The sequence below is a fragment of the Balaenoptera ricei genome, chromosome 16 (genome assembly GCF_028023285.1).
Source record: "Balaenoptera ricei isolate mBalRic1 chromosome 16, mBalRic1.hap2, whole genome shotgun sequence".
NCBI classification, from domain to species: Eukaryota; Metazoa; Chordata; class Mammalia; order Artiodactyla; family Balaenopteridae; genus Balaenoptera; species Balaenoptera ricei.
Genome location: NC_082654.1, coordinates 58,350,708 through 58,374,788, shown reverse-complemented (window position 1 = coordinate 58,374,788; position 24,081 = coordinate 58,350,708). Strand labels below are relative to the sequence as shown.

The following is a 24,081-nucleotide window of genomic DNA, read 5'->3' as shown; positions in this document are numbered from 1 at the left end:
TGGGTTGTGGTTTTAGGTTAAGATTTGAGGTGAGACCTCAGAAATGTACTTTAAAGCCCATCTTTCAGGGACTTCCTGGTCAATAAATATTTAGTCTATTTTCCCACATTGCCTTGCAAGGTCTGAAATGTGGAAGTAGTTTTGAGAAATGACAAACTACCCATCTGTCTTAGTTTCCTATGGTTGCTGTAACCAATTACCACAAACTTAGTGACTTAAATTTATCATCTTAGAGTTCTGGAGGTCAGAAGTGTAAAAGGGTCTCATTGGGCTAAAGTCACAGCAGCAGGGCAGCATTCCCCTGGAGGCTCTAAGGCACAATCTGTATCCTCACCTTTTTTAGCTTCTACAGGCTGCCTGCATTCCTTGGCATGTGGCCCCTTTCCTCCATCTTCAAAGCCAGCAGTGTCCCATGTCCTCTGACCATTCTTCCAGAGTCATTCTGGAAATACATTCCAGTATCTGGAGACACATTCTTCATGTATCTGGAGATACATGGAGATACATGTATCTGGAGATACATTCTTCCAGTATCTCCTTTCCGACTCTCTTCGTCTACTTCCCTCTTTCACTCTTAAGGACTCTTGTGATTTCAATGGGCCCACCCAGATAATCCAAAATAGCCTCCCTATTTGAAGGTCAGCTAGGTAGCAACCTCAATGCCCCCTGCAACCTTAATTCCTCTTTGCCATTTAAGATCACATGTTTACAGGTTTGTGGATTAGGACGTGGAAATCTTTGGGGGGCTCTTTATTCTGTCAATCACACCATTCATGGGAGGTAGCAAGTAAGTCAGAGGACCCCTTAAAGCAGTATGTACAAGACTCTCACATTAAGTTAGAGTTGGACTAAATGACCAGAGGTCAACTTTTCAGCATAGGGATTATATGACACTTGAACATTGTACAAGGAACTGAATCTATCTTTAACTTCCTCCACTGCTAAAATGGGTATGATAACATTTTACTACCAAGAAGCAAGAGTTTCAAAAGCTGCAGAATATTTAATTATATATACATAAAGTATTTATCCTTTCTCTATTTTGCATTTTAATAGGTTTGAATTTTACTATTAAAAATAACACTGCAATATACATCCCTATAGGGCTCTGATTATTTTCTTATGATAATTTCCAAATTGTAATCATACTTGGTCCAATGGTATGAACATCTTTAAGGATCTTGATATTTTCCAAAATGGCAGCATAGGCACAAGTGTACATCCTAGAGTATGGACAAGACAAGACAAATGAACCTGCTTATGCCCAGGCCGTGGTTCTTGAGGCCTGTCATGAAAGGCTTAATGATACACATTTTTATACATCATGGCCAGTAAATGCAAAGGAGTCACTTTTACGGTGCTGGATAAAAGAAACTTCAGAAAGAAAAAACCCTGTTGGAGTTATTATGTAGAAAAATGGCTAAAAATGTCAAAGTTCAGTGAGGTTTACAAAGCCCCCCCCCGCCATGTTATTCATCATGTGGTCATTTTTATGACATGCAGCTCCCCATTACAAATTGTCATTGGAATCTAACCTCTGTGTGAGATATGGTTCACTTGCACCAGTGCACATTTGCACCAGCCAAGTACATTCAATGCATTTATTCAACCATATTTATTGAAAGTCAACTATATGCCAGGTCCTGTTCTAGACACTTGTGATGCCTGAGTAAACCAAAGATTCCTGACTTCATGGGGCTTACATTCCAACAGACTACATGTGGCTACTGTTGAGTACTACTGATTGAGGAAGGCATACTTAGATCAAAGCTGATTCAACTAACCCTAACTTGACCCATAAATAAGGCTAGAGACCCAGCTAAGCCATGTCCAGACTCCTGATCCCACAAAACTGTGAGATAATTCTGTAGGTTTTTAAGCCACTACGTTTTATGGATAACATATTCCTAACTTATCTCCTACAAATGTCCATTGTCCCAGCCATCCTTTTGGTTGAAAGTAGTGATATAAATTGCTTTAATCTACTCAACATGACCTCTTTTTGGGAAATGCTCCTCCCCCATCACTTGTTCTGATGGGACTGACAATCATAAGACTCTTTCCCTTGACAGCAGGGGTAGGATGATAATCCAAGTAGAGCTAATCAGAATCTCTCCCCTATGGATTTAAATATCGGTTTAATCAGAGAAGGCATACAGGAATATAAGACATTTGGTGCCATACCTCAATATGAAAGGGCCCCAGAGAGATGGACCCACTGCTGCAAGCCCTAGAGGAGGCTTAGCTGCTTCCCTTCCAGTGGCCTAGTTATTCTACTCTTCCTTTCAGTCTATGACCGCCCCCCACCCCATTATCCTTCCAATAAATTCCCTCCTCCCTCAAACCATAATTTTGAACTCTAGTTAATGAGAGTCCATTTCTGTTGCTTAGAATAGAGAACCCTAACAGATAGACACTGGATGCAATCAGCTGACCATATTGATCATAAAGAAATCCAGCAAGGTTTTCATTAGTGCTTCTTTTGATGGACCCAAAATAAAAACCATATAATGACAACGCTGTAGGGAGCGTAGTCTCCATCTAAAGTAAACTTCTGGCTTTTCAGGGAAGCAAATTTGGACCCAAAGTGGGGAGATGACTTGTGCAAGTAGCCACAGGGATTTATTGGTAGATTCAGAATATTTTTATATATTTTAGGTCACACCCGTATCAACAGCAACTAAACCATAAGAGTTACTAGTGTAAATTCTGAGAAATAATGCAACAGTGTAATTTTAATGATTATATGGGAAAAAATTCCATTTCAAATAGTAGCTGTGAAGATCACACATGTGTAGGTGGTAGCGGAGATGAGAAGGAGCACCTATAACTGATGATTCTATTCTTCCTAGAAGGATGATTTTGCTCTAAAAATTGGGAAGGAGGCTAACTGATTAGACCTTAGCTTTTAATTATTGTATGACAATTGGTCAAGCCTTGGAACCACATTTTTCCTTGTAGTAGATGACCTCTAAGATGACTCCCAGTGATCTCCACCTTCCTGGTATGCACACCCCTGTATAATCTTCTCCCCTTGAGTATGGACTGACTGACCTAGTGACTTACTTCTAACCAATAGAATATGGAAAGGTGATGTGATAACAATTCTATGATTAGGTTACAAAAGATTGTGACTTTGTCTTGCTAGCAGACTCTGTCTAGCTGGCCTGGATGAAACAAGCTGCCACGCTGAAAAGGCCATGTGGCAAAGAATCGAGGGTGGTCTCCAGCTAACATCCAGCAAGGAGCTGAGGCCCTCAGTCCAACAGCCCTCAAGGCACTGAAGATTGACAACAACCAATGACTAAGCTAGGAAGCAGATCCTACTGCCGTTAAACCCTGATTGCAGCCTTGTGAGAGACCCTCAGATCGATGACTTCACCAAGCCATACCCAAATTCCTGACCCCCCCAAAACTGAGAGACAATAATTTTGTATTTTTTTTAAGCCACTAGGTTTTGCAGTACTTTATTACCTAGCAATAGATTACTAATACCATCCTTGATGGAATACAATTTTTTTGCTTTCCTGGGAGACTAGGGCTTTCTTACCATGGTCACGTAAGAAAGGAAGTTGGGCTATGGGTTTTGAACACAGTCACCCTGATGGGCCCTGTGCAAAGCAGCAGAAAGTACATTATGTCTGTCAGAGCCAACTCACTCTAAAGTAACTAAGGATTGGGAAATGGGGAATTGGGATGTGCAACTTTTCTATTACCCACACGCAGAATTTACCACATCTTAAGAGAAACTTCTGCAGGCAAGAAAAGAATCAAATGGCACTAGAAGGAGAGAGAGTTTTTGAGAGATAGTTGGTCTCACCAGGGCCCTTAACTGCACATTTTTATTTAGTTTTGGCCAACTGGCAGTTAAACACAATTTTAATTATGTTAGCACTAGAAAAAGAAGAGTATCTAGTTTGAGTTTCTTGTTCCAACTTCCTTTCTTAATTGCCTTTTCATTCAAGCCGAAGACTTATGGTGGCAGCCACAGCCCAGTTGAAAAACAATTCATTGTATCAGTGACTGGACCTCATAACAGAGCACCTTAATAAGACCAAGTTCTGTACTTCCTGACTCCCCAAGATGGATTATGTTCCTAGCCCATTATTTGAACAAGGGTATCTGACTTATGGCAAATCTATCTGAAACAGCATTGTAGAACTGTATTTTATCTTTAAGAAATGCATTTTATAAAAGTAAGATATTTACTTCTGTTGCAGGAAGGAATTTAAGCAGAAAAATTTCTCTCTAATGTTTGTGGAATCATACGAGAAAGATGGGGGGAACAGAGTGATACATCAACCCACTAACTTGAAAAACTCAGTTGTATTTTTATTTCAGGAAGAAAGGCTAAGCTAAGGGTGCCCTATGGTATTGCATGAAATACTTTTCTTCTTTTTCCAAGTCATGCATATCACCCAGGAATTCACAAGGGTAGCATCTCTGTGCTCTATTACTTAAATTTGCACAAGCATGCGATCAATTCTTCTTTCCTTTCCTTCCTCTTTAGGGCTTGTGAAAGGAGTTGAAATTTACAGTCTTGGAGGATGGCAACCTTTGTTTGGAATCATAGAATCATAGACTGTGAGAACCAGAAGGGACCACAGAGATTATCTGGTCCGACCCTCTCATTTTACAAGTGAGGTAATAACCAAGGCCCTTTAATGAAAGATCTTGTCTGTGATTGATGCTTTTAATGACACCTGGGGCCCTGAACCGGAAATCATGCATACCAGTAAGGAGTTTTAACTTCATTTTAGTTTTTTTCTTCTTCTTTGAAGGAAGTGAGAGCAAGAATAGAGGGACAGAGTTGCACAGACTACAGTGGCAGAGCCCTGGGGTCTCAGTCTGGCTCACCCGCTAACTCTGTGACCTTGGAAAAGTCACTTAATGTCTCAATTTCAGCCTTGGTAAACCTGGAGAAAAACAATAGGACCAACCTCTTGAATTGTGGTGAGGATGACAAGAGAGACTGCACGTAAAGCCCTTAGCACAGGACAAGAGCTCATAGAGTGTGTGCAATCGTTACTGTTAGTTCCTACTAGTATTATACCATCTTGGCTGTGCTGATACTTGCCAGTAGCAAATCATTTCACCTGTTGGGCCCCAGTTTGGGCATATGTCAACTGAAGGAATTTCAGCCTCAGGACTCTCTTGATCTTGGGTCTTACCTCCCGCTGACCTCAATCTGAGAGCTACCTCCTCAGCCTTGAATGGCCTCTTCCATCAGCTTCTACCCCAACTGCCTCTGCACCACTGGACCAGAAGTACATTGAGGGTAAAGCTCACCGCTGACCCTTCACTTCTTTTCCCTCAGACCTAACACAGAGTCTTTGACTCCTAGGTTCCCATTTTAAATCAATACTTAGCTATTGAATTTTTATTGCTTCTAGAGACAAGGCAAGCTAGATAGGTTCATGCAGATGCAAAAGAGAAGATTCTGGCTAAATAACAGCTGAGGATAATATACCATAAATCTCCAAAGAGAGCTCATAATTAGCGCCAATAGCTCTGGGAATAGCGGGCTATCAAAGCACACAAGGCTACGGGAAGGCTGGTAGGTGGAATATGAAACAAGAATTGGACCAAGACGTCAATTTAAGAGTTGGGGTTGAATAAAAAGATCAGTTTTAATGGAGAGGGAGCCTCTAGTGGGAGGTTAAGCCAGGTTTAGTGGAGGAAAGGGATTCACAAATATTTATTAGTTATTTTTAGTCACTTATCCCTGAGGCAAAAGAAGAAATGGTGCCTTAGTTGATTTTTTAAAAAGTACTTGAACTGTAGTTGCAAGCATGAGCCTTTTTAGTTACCAGCATAGCTTATTCCACGGAGTGGCCCTGGGGTGATTTTTCACCCTTCTCTCTTGCTTTCCGCAGAACTTCCATGACAGGCAAAAGTTTTGGAGAAAACAAAGTGCAGCGTGTCCCCTATTGTCAGGGCTTAAATTTTAAATCATTCTGGCCGCTCAGTGTGGAACCCAGCAAAGAGCCTTTGTCAGGGAAAGGTCAGATGCAGTTATTAACACAGAGTGACAACTGTACTTCAGAAAACATTTGCCCTCACCCGGCCCTGCAACCTTCACAGAAGCCTTTGCTGACAATCTCTTCATTTCTATACATTGTCAGCAGGATATCTGACAGCACTTTGTTGTCCGTCTTTGCTCTCACAGAAGCGTGGCCTGAGAGAGTGCAGTGTAACTTGGGAGAATAAAGGAGAGAAAGAACATTTTAATCTCTGGCCAGGTCAATTCAATGCCACTTCAGTGAACATTTCCCCCCCTCTGGCCAGCAAGACAGAGCCAACTCTGAGTCACAACCTTTGAGTTTTAGAGCTGGGAAGAGTTCCACCTACCCCCTGAGGAACCCCAAAGAACCCCAGGAATCTTTGACCCTGTGGCCAATACTGTGTTCTCTATGGGGTCCATTCTCCATCACTCTATCTGCCTGAGATCTCAGTTACTAGTGGAAGCTCTTGGTTTCTGGTGACGCCAAGTCAACCAACATGCGGCTGTGATTTCTCAACACGTTGCGTCCTGGCGCTCCTTGCTGTTCTCTACCATCATGAGGTTTAACTGAAACTATCCTGAATGGATAAATCAATGCATTTCTCTAGACTTTCAGGACTGGTTCAAAATGATCAAAGCTGGGAGGATATTTTGTCTTACAGTTGGTGGGGAAGTGACAGGGTTAACCCTTCTTGAACAAGCTACGTGTAGGAGAAAGGCAGTAATGCAAAATCTCACAGCTTTTTTTGAGTTATGCATCGTGATCTAGGTAAGCAGGGATTACAGAAGCAGAGCAGCCAACTGTATCGATAACCTCCTGTCTAAATGTGTGTCCGTGTGTGTGTGCAAACATGCATGCAAGCATGCTCATGTTCCCAAAGCCTGTCACAGCTGGGCATATGAAGGGAGGAAGAAGACTGAAAGTGTAAGGAGGAATGACACGTGAGCTGTTGGCAGCCAGTATTATTTTGCATAAATTCCCAAATCAAGTAGTGACTGTGAATTACCAATTTCTGGTCCAGATGCTAGTATGAGTCAAATCACTATTCTCAGTGGAGGAATGGCCTCTGTAGCTGTTTTGTTAGTGTGCTGCTACCACGGATCCCTGAACCTGGCCAGCCCTGTCCTAGGTAGATTTTATAGGAAACTCTTTCCCCTTTGGAGCCTGTGGAAGAAAGGGAATCTGCTCCGGAGAGCAATGTTGAAACTGAACAAAGCTGTGACATGTGATAAAGTGATGAGCTCCCCGGGGAAATCTCCACAGGCTTGGCACTAGCTCCATGATTAGTCTTGTCCTCGTTGGGGGATGTACGTTGTCTTTTCCAGCCTCTTGGAAGGAATAAGGTATGATTTGGATATTACTCTGCTGGTGACATGCTGGCATTTCAGCTTTAACAATTTTTAAAGAAACAAGTAGAAGTTTACAGTGCTGGGTACTTAATAACCCTGGAAGACAGCTGAGGGAGGTTGCATGAATGCATATCACATTTTTCTCCAGTCTTCTTTCGGTCATCAAATGTACCCCAGGCACCTCATGTAGCAATTTGCACCCTATCTATACTCAAATAATAATTGCTGATAAGGTGGATTTTCAATAGATGGGGTTAGGAATTTCAAGTCAAAATCCCTCCCACATCTGATTTCTTCCTGAAGGTTGGAACTTTATTGCACTAGTGTTATATACACAGCTGATATGTTTCATAGCAGTTTAGTGTCAGGGACCATAATTTCCTCCAAATCTGTACAATAATAAGTCTTGCCAAAAATGGGTTTACCTCTGTTTTATCCATCAGAGATTAGATACAGAACCACAGGCAGAGGTCATGGTTTGCAAATCAGTTTTTGGAGATGTCATTCATTGGTCATCACCTCTAATTAGCTCCTGGTTCTCTTAAATGAGTCTGAATCACTTCAGGTCAATGACAGAAATGTATGTTCATTTCCTATGTGGAGGGCGCTGAATGAAAAAAACACTGAGTTGAGAGAATAGAAAAGTTTACAGCAAGAGGCGAAGAAAGATTTTCTGGTTTACAACATTTTGGTGTTGTGAAAGGATCATTTTTTATTTGACTTTTTTAAAAAAAGAACTTGTTCCTGTTTATGAAGTTTAGATTCATACTTCTTACACATTAATGACTGTTTGCTTGCTTTTGTTAGGCATAAACACTGAGACCAAAACCACTAATCCAATGGCTCTGAGGGAGTGTGCAATTGTGGGTGCTGACGAATCTAAATAGTACTAAATTCTTGTTGCACTACCATTCTTCTATACTTGAAGATGTTATCAGATGCCATGAAAACCCAAGGCTTCCATCCGAGGAGGTATTTGTTGGCAGTGGTCTGTCTTGGCACTTAAACGCAGGTTCACAGCAAGCATTCCTGATCATTTTATCTGCCCTCCGCTTTCCAGCATTAATGGAAGTTATTTTCCCTCACACATTTTGATTGAAATTGCATGTAATCTATTCATAAATTTAGAGAAAATTTTAAAATTGTGAAGATTGAAACTTTTCATGATTAAACACAGTGTATCTCTCCATTTATTTAGGTATTTTTCATGTCCATCAATAAAATTTATTTCTTTTATCCACGATGTTCTAAAAGCTTTGCTGCTGTTGGGAATTACAGTTCTTAAATTGTATTTTTGAATTGGTCACTGCCAGCATATAGAAATATTACTAATTTTTATGTTGATCTTCTACTTAAAAATTTTATTTCTAATACTTTGTAGAGTCTCTTGAATTTTTTACTGTAGAAAGAAAATTTTACTGTAGAAGAAAAATTCTCAAAGAAAGGAGTTTGCTCCCTTTCTTTCCAATATTTATACCTTTTGTTTCTTTTTCTTCTCTTACTGTGTTGGTTAGGAACTCCAATAAAATATTAAAGAGAAGCATCAATAGCAGAAATCCTAAATTTGCTTCTAACTTTAAAGTTACACCACTAAGTACACTGTTTTCAGTAGGTTTTTGAGAAATAATATTTTATCATATAAGGGAAAGATTTATTCATTTTGCATTTTGGTAAGATCTTTGCCTTCTTTTAATATCCACAATGAATGTTAAATTTTATTAAATTCCTTTTGTGTTTATTAAAATGACCATATACCCTTTTCTTTACTCTTTTTATCTCACGACTTACATAGAGAGATTTCCCGATATGAAATTATCCTTGCTTGTTTTAACATAGATATAAATTTCTTAATATATGTATTGATTTCACTTAATAAGTATATGAAAGTATCTATTATATATTCAACACCTAAATATAATGTTTAGATACTTAATATATTCAATGGTAATATAGTAGAATACATAGGGTTTTCTTCATAATGGACTATTCTTGCATAGCTCTCATAAATAAGCAGCTAAACCATATACATCACATATATTAATCTTATAAATATATACTCATTCTACTGTATTTAATATAAATGTTTGACTTCTGTATATAATACAATTAGTAATATTATATATAGGATTCTTGCATCTATGTTGATAGATAAAACTAATCTGCAATTTTATTGTCTTGATCTATTCTCATCTGATTATATTATCTAAATTATACTAACCTAAGAGAGTGAGCAGGACATTTTCCCCTGTTTTATAATCTGAAACAATTGAATTTGTGTAGGCTTGGTTTTGTACTTTCTTAGGGCAGACCTATGAAAATCTTAAACTCTTTCTTAATTAAAATTTTTTTTACTTGGAAGGACTCATCTTCCAAACTCTGCCCTCTCCATAGATTTTGTCAGGTCTTGGCTTTAGACTTTATTAGGGAGGATCTCTAGAGTAGGCTTTCTAGAGTAGGTCCCTATTCTTAAGGTTTGGCCTTTTTGGTATCTCAGTCGGATGCCTGAGATGTCAATAAGGAGTTAATGAGAACAGCTGAACTTGTCTTGTGCCCTAGCATTGTGTGACCTCTAGTTTCTCTGTTCTACTCTCATCTCTGATGAACTTGCTTTTTGGAAATCCTCAGCGTATCTTGTTCTGTGCAAATATAGCCCAACACTTAGTCACAGACTTCTAGGGGATTGCCATGCCTGCTTCTGGGGTCTCATCTCTGCACAGCTTCCTCCTATCTCATGTCCTACTCACAGACTCCAGTCTCTTCAGCTGCCCCAAACTCTTATCTCCACCTCCTCAGTTCAGCAAGATGACTGAACACGGTTTGGACCTTAGCTTACTGCACCACGATTTAAAAATTGCCCTCAGGCAGAGATCTAAGACAATCACTCTTAAGTGTGGCCTACTTCTTCCGTTTCTCTTCTTCAGGGATCAGTCTCATGCTTCCTGTTGTCTGATGCTTTATAAACTTTCGTGGGTTTTTTTTTTTTTTTTTTTAATTAATAGTGGGAAGGCTAGTTCAGTACCAGTTTCTCTATCATAGCTAAAAGCTAGATCCAGATATAGTATTTTTTTTTCATTCTAGAAATTTTATTTGATCTTTTTAATAGATTCTGCTACTCTAGTGACATTTTCCATCTTTTATTTTGGCCATCTTTATCTCTATGGTCTTGAATAAACTAATCACATTGCTTTTAAGGCCTTTGTCAGCCAAGTCACGATGGGTCTGTTTCTATTTTATGTATTATTTTCTCTCAGTTTTTGGTTAGATAGTCCTGTATTTTTGTTTAACTAGTATTCTTTTGAACTGATGTATAACATAAAAAATTCAAAAATCTTAAGTTTACAATTAAATGAATTAATACATATGTGTAATGAGTATGTAACAACCATTTAAATCAAGATAATAGACTATTTCTAGGTCCTGGAAGACTTGTTTATGCTTATTCCCAGTCACTAGTCCCCTAGAGGTAACCATTATTCTGATTTTCTATCTCTACAGATCAGTTTTAAATCTTCATGTAAATGAAATAACATTTTAGGTACACTTTTGTGTCTAGTATTATTCACTTTATGATGTCTTTAGATTCATCCGTGTTGGCCTGTGTATCAGTAGTTTGTGTTTTTTTTCCCCAATGTGTGTATTATTCCTTCACTCTTAAAGGGCACACATTATTTACTATTCCATTCTTGATGGACACAACAGTTGCTTCCAGGTGGGGGTGTTTAATTGTAGCTTCTATGATTATTCTTGTGCATTACTTTTGACATATATAAGCTCTCATTTCTATTGGGTTCATATCAGAGAGTAAAGTTATTGGCTTATAGTGTATATGGATCATTTACTTTAGAAAATATTTCCAAATAATTTACCAAATATTTTATTCTCATCACTGTAGAACCTGCTCTTTGGGAACTTACAAATAATCTTGTCTTGTGCAAGTACAGCCCAATTCTCAGTCACAGACCTTCAGGGAATCCCCAGACATAAGAAATCCCACTTGTTCTACATCCTTTCCAACACCTGATATTATCAGTTGTTTTAATTTTAGCCATTCTCAAGGGTATATAGTACTATATATATAGTATATAGTGGTTTTATTTTGCATCCCTGTGATGAATAATGATATCGAGCACCTTTTTACATGTTCATGTCCAATTCCATCAATTTATTTATTTTATAAATATATTAAAAAAATGTAGAGAGGCAAGCTGGTAGTAACTTCTTCTAAAGAAGAATTCCTTTCCCTTCACAGGGCAGGTAGAGTGGAGTTTTAAGTGATGATTTCTCTTATAGGTGTTTTCTGTTCCTCTGACTGTAATCCTGTGATGTGAGAATACACCTGTTCCTCCAGGCCTTTGTCCAGCCTTATTTTGTTGGAGAACTCCTCTTCCCAGGCTCCCCTCTGTTGGAATCCTATCACCACCCTAGGTGATACTCAATTATAGAATTCTTAAATGGCCCCAGGTTCACACTCTTTCCTCTGATGGCCTTCTGTGGGCCCATAGGAAACACACGATGCCATGCGTTGTTGGGTGCAGGGTTATTTTCAAATGCAGACCTTTACTTTCCCTTGACCCTGATGCTTAGGTCAGCAGCCACAGTCCTTTCTTTGAGATTCCTCAGACATGGATCTAACAGTGGTCAAACTCCAGGGGGCATACATCTACTCCTCAGGTGGTTTCCCATAAGATATTAAGTAAGGGAGCAGATACTTCCTCTCTTTTCCTACTTAGGACTCATAGCCCAGCTTTCACCAATTAAATCCTCATAATCCAGTCTTGACAGTTTTATGCCCAGCAAGTGGTTAAGGGTTTCAAGAATCATGAAGTCAGCTCAGTTACTTGCCTTGAAAATTTACTTTAAAGTTTAAAAGTGTCAACTTACTTTAAAATTTTATATCTGTGTTATTGTGGTAAGCTGAATAATGTCCCTACAAATATGTTTACATGCTGGTCCCCAGAATTTTAAAAATGTGTTACTTTACACAATAAAAGGAAGTTTGCTGAAGTGCAGAACCAAGACGGCATAGAAAGACCCTGAGCTCATCTCCTCTCATGGGCACACCAAAACCACAACTATCTGCAGAACAACCATCGATGAAAAAGACTGAAACCTACCAGAAAAGATCTTCTACAACTAAAGACATAAAGAAGGAACTGCAATGAGATGGGCGGGGGGACTCACGATATAATCAAATCAAGTCCCATACCTCCAGGTGGGCGACCCACAACGAATAATTACAGTGCAGAGGTTCTCCCTGTACTTAGGAGTGAGAGTTCTGAGCCCAATGTTGGTCTCCCTCAGCCTGGGGGTCCTGCACAGGAAGATGAGCCCTTAGAGCATTTGGCTTTGAAGGCCAGCAGGGATTAATTTCAGGAGTCCCACAGGCCTAGGGGAAAGAGAGACTTCACTCTTAAAGGGCACACACAAAATCTCACAGGCACCAGGACCCAGGGTAAAAGCAGTGATTCTATAGGAGCCTAGACCAGACCTACCTGCTGAACGTGGAGAGTCTCCCTGAGAGGTGGGGTTGGGGGGGGGGGCGCTGCGGCTTACCCTGGGGATGTAGACACTGGCATCAGCCATAATTGGAAGTTGGTTCTACCACCTGGAGGAAGCCAGCACTTGGGCGACATCTTGGAATCCTCCCTCTAGCTCATTGGCACCAAGACCTGGCTCCACCCAATAGCCTGGAGACACCAGTGCTGAGATATAGAGGTATCCCCCACTTTTCAAAAGTTTGCTTTACGTCACTTTACGTTTAGGAAAGACCTACATTAGTACCAATTTCAAACTGAAAGAAATATGAAGATTTTTGCTTTTATGGAAAAGGTGAAAAACACAAAGAGCATCAGCATTTGTTTTGCAGCGGGCCCTTATAGAGGCATCCCTCACCCCAAGTAGTGAGAGTGGCACCGCCAAGCTCTTCTGGGAACAACATTCCACATCTCAGTGTCAAGCCCCCATAGCTCTGAACCGTGTCTGTCAGCATCTGTGCTTCATCTCCATTTATTCAGTGTGTCAGTTAGCAAGAGGTGTCCTAAGGTAATTGCTATTTCGCTTTATACCATTTTGGCTTATGAAAAGTTTCATAGCATGGCTCTACTTTCAGTTAGTGGGGGAAACCTGTATATAGATATATGGGGAGACACCAGCCTAGGCAGCAGTCATTGTTTTGGGGTCTCTGGAAGCCCAAGGTATGTTTTTAATAATTCATTTACCCTGGTTTTTCTGTAGAAGAAAGAAAGTTTGTTTTGTCACAAAATGCATTTCTCGTGTTCTAGTCTAGGCTTGCCTTTGGCTGATTGCATTTGGGCTGTTTCCTAATGACTCTTTTCATCATGTGTCTAGAAAACCCATAAAAGAGTACATCCTCATTATGTGGAGATATTTTCTTAAATCTGAATGCCAGGTAGCCTCTTAAAAGCATTTCCAGCCTGTGTGTATGAATTTATGTATGTGTATATATGAACGTTCTATGCACGTTTCATGTATATGTTTGTATATGCATGTAACATTTTGCTTCTCCCTACCTCAGCTACCCTCTCCCAGTGTCACACTCTTTACCTTGTAAACATCAGTCTACTACCTTCAGAATCTTGATTTTTAATATTCCATTCTTAAGATACTGTGCTATATTTCCAGTCCTCACTTTAATAATTCCTTAGCTCTCATCTGACCTCATCAAAAGTTCAGTCTCCAATTCATTAATCCTACCATTCTCTCATAATCCTTTAGTTTTCTGTCCTTCCATTCTCTCCTCATGCAGGTTAAGAGCCTGTCATCTATTACTATAGTTCAGTGTTTGCAATCTCAGAAGTTTATGGGGTCAGGCAGAAAACATAAACAAGTGAAACAGGCAAGACAGAACATAGCAAGAATGTGTAGGGACATGGTGAACCAAATTGTGTTCCATTGAAAGTCATTCGAATGCTTACTTTTAGTACAATGGGCTAGCCAAACAAAGTCTGTCTCCAGGCTAAATTTGCCCATTCATCTCTCCCCTTATTTCCACTTATTGCTATCCTCCAAAACCTCAACTTTTGTTGAACTCATTCCCTACTTTCTCCATGTCTGCATGCAAGTTGCTTCAGATTGCAGAAGGGAAAAATCATACAGTCAGGCTGACCATTCACTTTCAATTCACATCTTGAGGTGGGCACTCCACACTGAGCATCCATCCTCCCACACTTCCTAATAAACTTTCTGTTCCACTCTCAGAGGTGACAATTTCATACTTTCTCCTCTCCACGTACCTCATTATTGGGATGCTTTTAGCTGCAGTAATAGAGTTCTCACCCACAATTGCTTCTATTTATAAGAAATCCTCTCTCTAACCTCAGTTACCTGTTATCCTATTTCTTTCTTTCATTGCAGTCATTCTAATCTACAATCATTTGGTTTTGCTTGCTGATTTTTGGTGTTTTGTTTTTTTTTTTAATTTCCCTCCAGCAGAACACAAACTCCCTGAGGGCAAGGACCATGCCTCTCTTATTCACCAAGTAGCTCCAGGGTCTAGAACAATGGCTGCCATATATTATTATAGCTACTTGTTAAGTAAGGAATTAACAAGGATGAGGACACGGTTCAACATGTTTGAAATTCCAAGAAATTCGGGATAAAGCATTGTTTCAGGTAAGGTCTAGAATAAGGCTTGGCAAACTTTGTTCAACAAAGGGACAGATAATAAATATTTTCAGCTTTGCAGGCCATACAGTCTCTGTCACAACTCTTCCATTCTGCTGTGATAGCATGAAAGCAGCCATGAGTAACACGCTTTGAATAGTACTGTCCAGATTTGGACCACGGTCATCATTTGCAGACCCCTGTTCTAGATGAACAGATTCTTTGTACAAACCAAAATCCTGGGCTCATACTATTACTTGTGGGTGCTCAAGAAATGATATATGCATGCCTAAATTCACATCTGTACTATCTACTGAAAGGCAGAACATCAGAGGGGTTGAGACTATGGACCCCAGAGCCAGCTTGCTCTGTTCAAGTCCTGGTCTTCACATATGTGCTTTGTGACCATTTCCATTTCCTCATCCTTGAAATAGGGATAAAAACACTGTCTATGTTGTAGAGGTAAATGAGGATTAAATGAGGTAATCTTTGTGAAACACTTATAACAGAGCTTGGCAAATAAATGCTAAATGTATGTGTTGAATAAATGTGGAATATGTTCTTGCTAAGCCCTTTGCAGACATTGTCACATTTCCTTCTCACAGAAACCCAGTGAGGTAGGTATAAGTATTATCTCCATTTTAAAGATATGGATAATGGGATTCAGAGACATTAGGTAGGATTCCATGGTCACACTGTTAGTAAGTGATAGTATTAGGGCCAGATAAATACATTTAGAAATAAAAAGCTCTGAAAAGTATAATGCATTTCTCATCCTCAATATCAATTCAAAATAAAGGTAACTAATATAGACTGCCTTCTGCACTGGTTTTAAAACACAGCTGCAAATACTCTGATACAATTCTTATCAGGAGGAATCCCCTCCTCTTGAATTTAGATGGATTTGAGACTACTTCAACCAATAGAGTACAATGAAAGTGACACTATGTGACTTCCAAAGGGCCACTCAGATTTTGTCTTGTTCACTGGAACACAATCATGTAGAACTCTAAGCCACTATGTAAAAAGTCCAATTACCCTAAGGCCCATGTTTCAAGGAAGCCCAAGCCAGGCTCCTGCCATGGAGTCCTTGGGGCTGCAGCCTGGCAACTCGTAAGAGGTCATGGAGAGGATGTGACTGCCAGTTGACCTGCAGGCGGGTCCCGCACACTCAGAAGCACCTCACATGCTCCCCTGTCTTAGAATGTCCTTCTGCCCACTGTTCCCTCAGTGGGAGCTGTTCCAAGGACACAGCCTTGAGAGAGCAAGGTGTTGTTGAGACCATCTGGACTGAATACATGACTGAACCCAGGGACAAGAGACAAGACGGCAGAGGAGAAGGACTTGAGCTCACCTCTTCTCACAAAAACACCAAAATCACAACTAACTGCTGAACAACCATCAACAAAAAAGACTCAAACCTACCAGAAAAGATATTCTACACCTAAAGACAAAGAAGAATCCGCAACAACATGGTAGGAGGGCATCTTCACGATATAATCAAATCCCATACCTACCTGGTGGGCGACCCACAAACTGAAAAATAATTATATTGCAGAGGTTCTCCCACAGGAGGGAGAATTCTGAGCCCCACATCAGGCTCTCCAGACTCAGGGTCTGGCATCGGGAAGATGGGCCCCCAGAGCATTCGGCTTTGAAGGCCAGGAGGGCTTGAGTGCAGGAGCTCCATGGGAATGGGAGAAACAGAGACTCTACTCTTGCAGGGGGCACACAAGTTTTCATATGCACTGGGACCCAAGGCAAAGCAGTGACTCCATAAGAGCCTAGGCCAGACCTACCTGCAGGTCTTGGAGGGTCTCCTGGGGAGGTGGGAGTCAGCTGTGGCTCACTGTGGAGGCAAGGACACTGGCAGTGGATGCCCCAGGGAATACTCTTCGGCATGAGCTCTCCCGAAAGTTGCCATTTTGGCACGGAGACTGAGCCCCACCCAATAGCCTGCAGGCTCGTGCCAGGACACCTCAGGCCAAACAACCAACGGGGTGGGAACACAGCCCCACCCATCAGCAGACAGGCTGCCTAAAGTCATCCTGAGCCAAGAGCCACCTATAAACACATGCCTTGACATGACCCTGCCCACCAGAGGGACAAGACCTAGCTCCAAACACCAGTGGGTGGGCACCAGTCCCTCCCACCAGGAAGCCTGCACTAGCACCTGGACCATCCTTGCCCACCAGGGCATAGACACCAGAACCAAGAATTACAATCCTGCAGCCTGAGGAATGGAGATCACAAAAACAGAAAGTTAGACAAAATGAGACAGCAGAGAAATAAGTTCCAAACAAAGGAACAAGATAAAACCCCAGAAGAACAACTAAGAGAAGTGAACGTAAGCAATCTGTTGGGGGGAAAATTTCAGAGTAATGATAGTAAAGATGATCCAGGATCTCAGAAAAAGAATGGAGGCACAGATGAAGAAGATACAAGAAATGTTTAATAAAGAACTATAAGCTTTAAAGAACAAAAAAACAGATGGACAATAAAATAACTGAAATGAAAAATATACTAGAAGGAATCAATAGCAGAATAAATGAGACAGCAGAACAAATAAGTGAGCTGGAAGACAGACTAATGGAAGTCACTGCTGTGGAATGGATAAAGAAAGAAGAATGAAAAGAAATGAGGACAGTCTAAGAGACCTCTGAGACAACATTAAATGCACCAACATTCTCATTATAGGGGTTTCAGAAGGAGAGGAGAAAGGGCTTGAGAAAATATTTGAAGAGATAATAGCCAAACTTTCCTAACGTGGCTCAAGTTTCCTAACACTAACTCAAGTCCAGGAAGCGCAGAGTCCCATACAGTGTAAATCCAAGGAGGAACACACTGAGACACATATTAATCAAAATGACAAAAATTAGAGACAAAGAGAAAATATAGAAAGTAACAAGGGAAAAGCAACAAATAACATACAAGGGAATCCACATAAGGTTAGCAGCTGACTTTTCAGCAGAAACTCTGTAGGCCAGAAGGGAGTGGCATGATATATTTAAAGTGATGAAAGGGAAAAATCTGCAACCAAGAATATGCTACCCAGCAAAGTTCTCATTCAGATCTGACAGAGAAATCAAAAGCTTTACAGACAAGCAAAGGCTAAGAGAATTCAGCACCACCAAACCAGCTTTACAACAAATGCTAAAGGAACTTCTCAAGACGGAAAAGAAAAGGCCACAACTAAAAACAAGAAAATTGCAAATGGGAAAGCTCAACAGGAAAGGCAAACATAAAGGTAGGAAATCATCCACACACAAATATTATATCAAAACCAGCAATCATGAGAAGAGGGGAGTACAAATTCAGGATACTGGAAATGCATTTGAAATTAAGAGACCAGCAACTTAAAACAATCTTGTACATATATATACCAAAACCTCATGGTAACCACAAAACAAAAATCTATAATAGATACACACACACAAAAGAAAAAGCAATCCAAAACACAACACTAAAGATAGTCATCAAATCAGAAGAGAAGAGAACAAAAGACTAAGGGAAGAGAAAAGACCTACAAAAACAAATCCAAATCAATTAAAAAGTTGGCAGTAAGAACATGCACTTCAATAATTACCTTAAATGTAAATGGATTAAATGCCCCAACCAAAAGACATAGACTGGCTGAATGGATACAAAAACAAGACCCATATATATGCTGTCTACAAGAGACCTACTTCAGATCTAGGGACACATACATACTGAAAATGAGGAGATGGAAAAAGGTATTCCATGCAAATGGAAATTTTAAAAAAGCTGGAGTAGAAATACTCATATCAGACAAAAGAGACTTTAAAACAAAGACTGTTACAAGAGGCAAGGAAGGACACTACATAATGAACAAGGGATAAATCCAAGAAGATATAGCAATTGTAAATATATATGCACCCAACATAGGAGCATCTCAATACATAAGGCAAATACTAACATCCATAAAAGGAGAAATTGACAGTAACACATTAATAGTGGGGGACTTTAACACTCCACTTTCATCAATGGACAGATCATCCAGGAAGAAAATCAATAAGGAAACACAGACCTATAATGGCACATTAGACGAGATGTACTTAACTGATATGTATAGAGCATTCCATCCAAAAGCAGCAAAATACACATTCTTTTCAAGTTCACATGGAACATTCTCCAGGATAGATCACATGCTGGGCCACAAAGCAAGTCTCAGTAAATTTAAGAAAATTGAAATCATATCAAGCATCCTCTCTGACCACAATGCTAAGATTAGAAATCAACTATAAGAAAAAAACTGTAAAAAACACAAACACATGGAGGCTAAACAATATGTTCTAAGCAACCAATGGATCACTGAGAAAATAAAAAAATACCTAGAGACAAATGAAAATGAGAACATGATGATACAAAAACCTATGGGACATGGCAAAAGCAGTTCTAAGAGGGAAGTTTTTAGCAATAAAATCTTACCTCAGGAAACAAGAAAAATCCCCAATAAACAACCTAACCTTATACCTAAAGCAACTAGAGATAGAAGTACAAAAAAAACCCGAAGTGAGTAGAAGGAAAGAAATCCTAAAGATCAGAGCAGAAATAAAGGAAATAGAGATGAAGAAAACAATAAAAAGGATCAATGAAACTAAAAGCTGGTTTTCTAAAAAGATAAACAAAATTGATAAACCAGTAGCTAGCCTCAACAAGAAAAAAAGGGAGTGGATCAAATCAATAAAATTAGAAATGAAAAAGGAGACATTACAACTGAAACCACATAAATACAAAGGATCAAAAGAGTTTACTACAAGCCACTATATGCCAATAAAATGGACAACCTAGAAGAAATGGACACATTCTTAGAAAGGTACAATCTTTCAAGACTGAACCAGGAAGAAACTGAAAATATGAACAGACCAATCACAAGTACTGAAATTGAAACTGTGATTGAAAAACTCTCAACAAACAAAAGTCCAGGACCAGATGGCTTCACAGGTGAATTCTATTAAATATTTAGAGAAGAGTTAACACCTATCCTTCTGAAACTATTCCAAAAAACTGCAGAGGAAGGAACACTCCCAAACTCATTCTATGTGGCCACCATCACCCTGATATCAAAACAAGACAATGTTACCACAAAAAAAATTATAGGCCAATATTTCTGATGAACTTTGACGCAAAAATCCTCAACAAAATACAAGCAAACCGAATCCAACAGTACATTAAAACGATCATACACCATGATCAAGTGGGATTCGTCCCAGCAATGCAAAGATTTTTCAGTATCTGCAAATCAATCAGTGTGATACACCACATTAACAAATTGAGGAATAAAAACCATATGATCATCTCAGTAGAGGCAGAAACAGGTTTTGACAAAATGCAACACCCACTTATGATAAAAAAAACTCTCCAGAAAGTGGGCATAGAGGGAACCTACCTCAACATAATAAAGGCCATATATGACAAACCCACAGCTAACATCATACTCAACAGTGAAAAGCTGAAAGCGTTTCCTCTAAGATCAGGAACAAGACAGGGATGTCCACTTTTAGTCAACACAGTTTTGGAAGTTCTACCCACCGCCATCAGAGAAGAAAAAGAAATAAAATGTATACTAATTGGAAAAGAAGTAAAACTGTCACTGTTTGCAGATGACACAATACTATACATAGAAAAACCTAAAGATGTTACCGGGAAACTACTAGAGCTAATTAGTGAATTTGGTAAGGTTGCAGGATACAAAATTAATACACAGAAATCTTTTGCATTTCTATACGCTAACAACAAGAGATAATAAAGAGAAATTAATGAAACAATCCCATTTACCATTGCATCAAAAAGAATAAAATACCTAGGAATAAACCTACATAAGGAGGCAAAAGACCTGTACTCTAAAAACTATAAGACACTGATGAAAGAAATTTAAGATGACACAAACAGATGGAAAGAACTTCCAAATCCAAGAACTGTGTTCTTGGATTGGAAGAATCAATATTGTGAAAATGACTATTCTACCCAAGGCAATCTACAGATTCAGTGCAATCCCCATTAAATTACCAATGGCATTTTTCACGGAACTAGAACAAAAAAATTTTTAATTTGTATGGAAACACAAAAGACCCCAAAGAGCCAAAGCAATCCTGAGAAAGAAAAATGGAGCTGGAGGAATCAGGCTCCCTGACTTCAGACTGTATTATAAAGCTACAGTAATCACACCAGTAAGGCACTGGCACAAAAACAGAAATCTAGATCAATGGAACCAGATAGAAAGCACAGAAATAAACTCACGCACCTATGGTCAATTAATCTACAACAAACTAGGCAAGAATATACAATGGAGAAAAAACAGTCTCTTCAATAAGTGGTGCTGGGAAAACTGGACAGCTACATGTAAAAGAATGAAACTAGAACATTCTCTAACACCTAACACAACAATAAACTCCAAATGGATTAAAGACCTAAATGTAAGACCAGATACCATAAAAACTCCTAGAGGAAAATGTAGGCAGAACTCCCTTTAACATAAATTGCAGCAATATCTTTTTGGATCCACCTCCTAGAGTGATAAAAATAAAAACAAAAATAAACAAATGGGACCTAATGAAACTTAAAAGCTTTGGCAAAACAAAGGAAATCATAAACAAAACGAAAATGCAACCCACAGAATGGGAGAAAATATTTGCAAATGAAGCAACTGACAAGGGATTAATCTCCAAAATATACAAATAGCTCATGCAGCTCAATATCAAAAAAACAAACAACCCAATCCAAAAATGGGCAGAAGCTCTAAATAGACATTTCTCCAAAGAAGACATGAAGGTGGCCAAAAAGCACATGAAAAGATGCTCAACATTGCTAATTATTAGAGAAATGCAAATCAAAACTATAATGAGGTATCACCTCACACCAGTCAGAACGGCCACTAACAAGAAGTCTACAAACAGTAAATGCTGGAGAGGGTGTGGAGAAAAGGGAACCCTCCTACACTGTTGGTGGGAGTGTAACCTGGTACAAACATTATGGAGGTTCCTTAAAAAACTAAAAATATTGATAGAACTACCATATGATCCAGCAGTCCCACTCCTGGGCACATATCTGGAGAAAAACATACTTTGAAAAGATACATGCACCCCAGTGTTCACTGCAGCACTATTTACAGTGGCCAAGACATGGAAGCAACCTAAATGTCCATCGACAGAGGAATCGATAAAGAAGATGTGGTACATATATGCAATGGAATATTACTCAGCCATAAAAAAGAATGAAATAATGCCATTTGCGACAACATGAATGGACCCAGAGATGATCACGCTAAGTGAAGTAATTCAGAGAAACACAAATCATATGATATCACTCATCTGTGGAATCTAAAAAAGTGAGACAAATGAACTTATTTACAAAACAGAAACAGAGTCACAGACTTCAAAAACAAACTAATAGTTACAAAGGGGAAAGGTGGGGGGAGGGATAAATTAGGAGTTTGGGATTAACAAATACATACTACTCTATATAAAATAGATAATCAACAAGGACCCCTACTGTATACCATAGGGAACTCTACTCAATAATCTGTAATAACCTATATGGGAAAAGAATATGAAAAAGAATAGATATACGTATATGTATAACAATCACTTTGCTGTACACCTGAAACTAACACAACATTACTATACTCTAATATACAATAAAAAGTAAATTAAAAAAAAAAAAAAAAGGAAGCCCAAGCCACCTGGAGAGGCTGTATATAGCTTCTTAAGTCAGTAGTCCCATCTGAGCCCAGCCTTGGAGTCACCCCTGCCCAGGAGCGAGACATGTAAGTTGAAAGTCTTCAGTCCCCAGTTATGGAGTAACCCACAGACATTAACTCTTCCCAGCTGAGACCCCAGACATCATGGAGCAGACAGACCATTCCCACTGTGATCTGAGTTCTTGAACCACAGAATACATGAACATAATAAAATATTGATAATTGGTGGTTTATGTGACTAAGTTTCAGGGTGCTTTGTTAGCACATAGACAGACAGAACAGCTTTTTTTCCAGATTTTCCTAAACTAGAATTATAATTAAGTTCATCAATGCTGGTCTTCCTTCATTTCTCAGTGACCTTGCTTTGCTGCTACCTTGAAAGTCTTTTGAATCACCCAGCATTAGAAAGAGCTTGGATTTGTACCCAGGAAGTCTTCCTTTGGAGCAGGCTGCTGACCCCTACACACTACTAGAGGGTCACAAGCAAATCATTTCATTTCTTTGGGTCAGTTTCCTCTTCTAAAATGTTGAGCAAAGCCTGCTTTGCAGGATTGCCATGAGAATCATGATACCATGGGCACAAAACTGCTTTCAAGGAATTTAGACTCCAGGCTTACGGCAAGAGACCTGGGGCAAAGGGTAGTTTTAATCTTCCCGGAGTTCCAGTCTTACAAAGAAGCACATTTGCCCAAACAAATCCATAGTGCTGATGCCACAGCCATCAGAAGAGCAAGCACGCTTCTCACCACACGCTGGGGGCTCCTAAAGGGTCTGCGTGTGCACGTGTATGTAATTTTATAGTGGGCCAGCCTGGTGATTTTGAAACAACTCAAGTGTCTGACATGAGAGTGAGTGACAGTACTTGGAACCAGGGCCATGAAATGCAAGTACATTGCAAATCACTCGGTCGTGCTGTCAGGGGAATCGTAGTCACCATATATATTTTCTTAAATGTAGTTTCCCAGCAAACCTTTCATAAAATTCACGACTGTGACTGACCTCTGCTACGTGCTTGCCTCCACAGCTTCCCCTTTGCCCTCCAGTATAACCCGGGCTTGTAATGCACTTGTGGCAAACACCATTGATGGACTGCTGAATCGCCATTCCCAGCACCCTTCTCGCTTTCTGCCTCCTTCTAGAGAATCCTGAAAACTGATACTTGCCATCCCAACTTCCCATGCAGCTAGGGGCAGCCAGTGTCCGTGAGGAATAAGCAAAAGTCTTTTGGGAAAGGTCATTCGTAAAATATTTTTCTTTCCTGCTATGCAGATACATAAAGTCATATAAAGCCGGCACAGCCTTTCCCACTTACCCTTTCTCCTGCCTTGAATGCAGAATGGATGCAGCTGTAGCAGCCACTTTGAGACAATGAGGGCAACTCCAA

General features: G+C 39.6%; 1 protein-coding gene across 2 annotated transcripts in view; it reads left to right on the top strand.

Moving 5' to 3' along the window:
• LRMDA (leucine rich melanocyte differentiation associated) overlaps nucleotides 1–24,081 on the top strand; it is a 1,782,822-nt gene that overhangs the window by 1,436,351 nt on the left and 322,390 nt on the right. Inside the window, exon 13 of one of the 2 annotated variants that reach the window (XR_009497874.1) lies at nucleotides 4,511–4,553. The exons of the other annotated variant lie outside the window; for it this stretch is intronic. The gene's annotated coding sequence lies outside the window, so the exon portion shown is untranslated. Of the gene's footprint in view, nucleotides 1–4,510; nucleotides 4,554–24,081 lie in introns of those variants that run through there. 2 annotated transcript variants of the gene reach the window in all.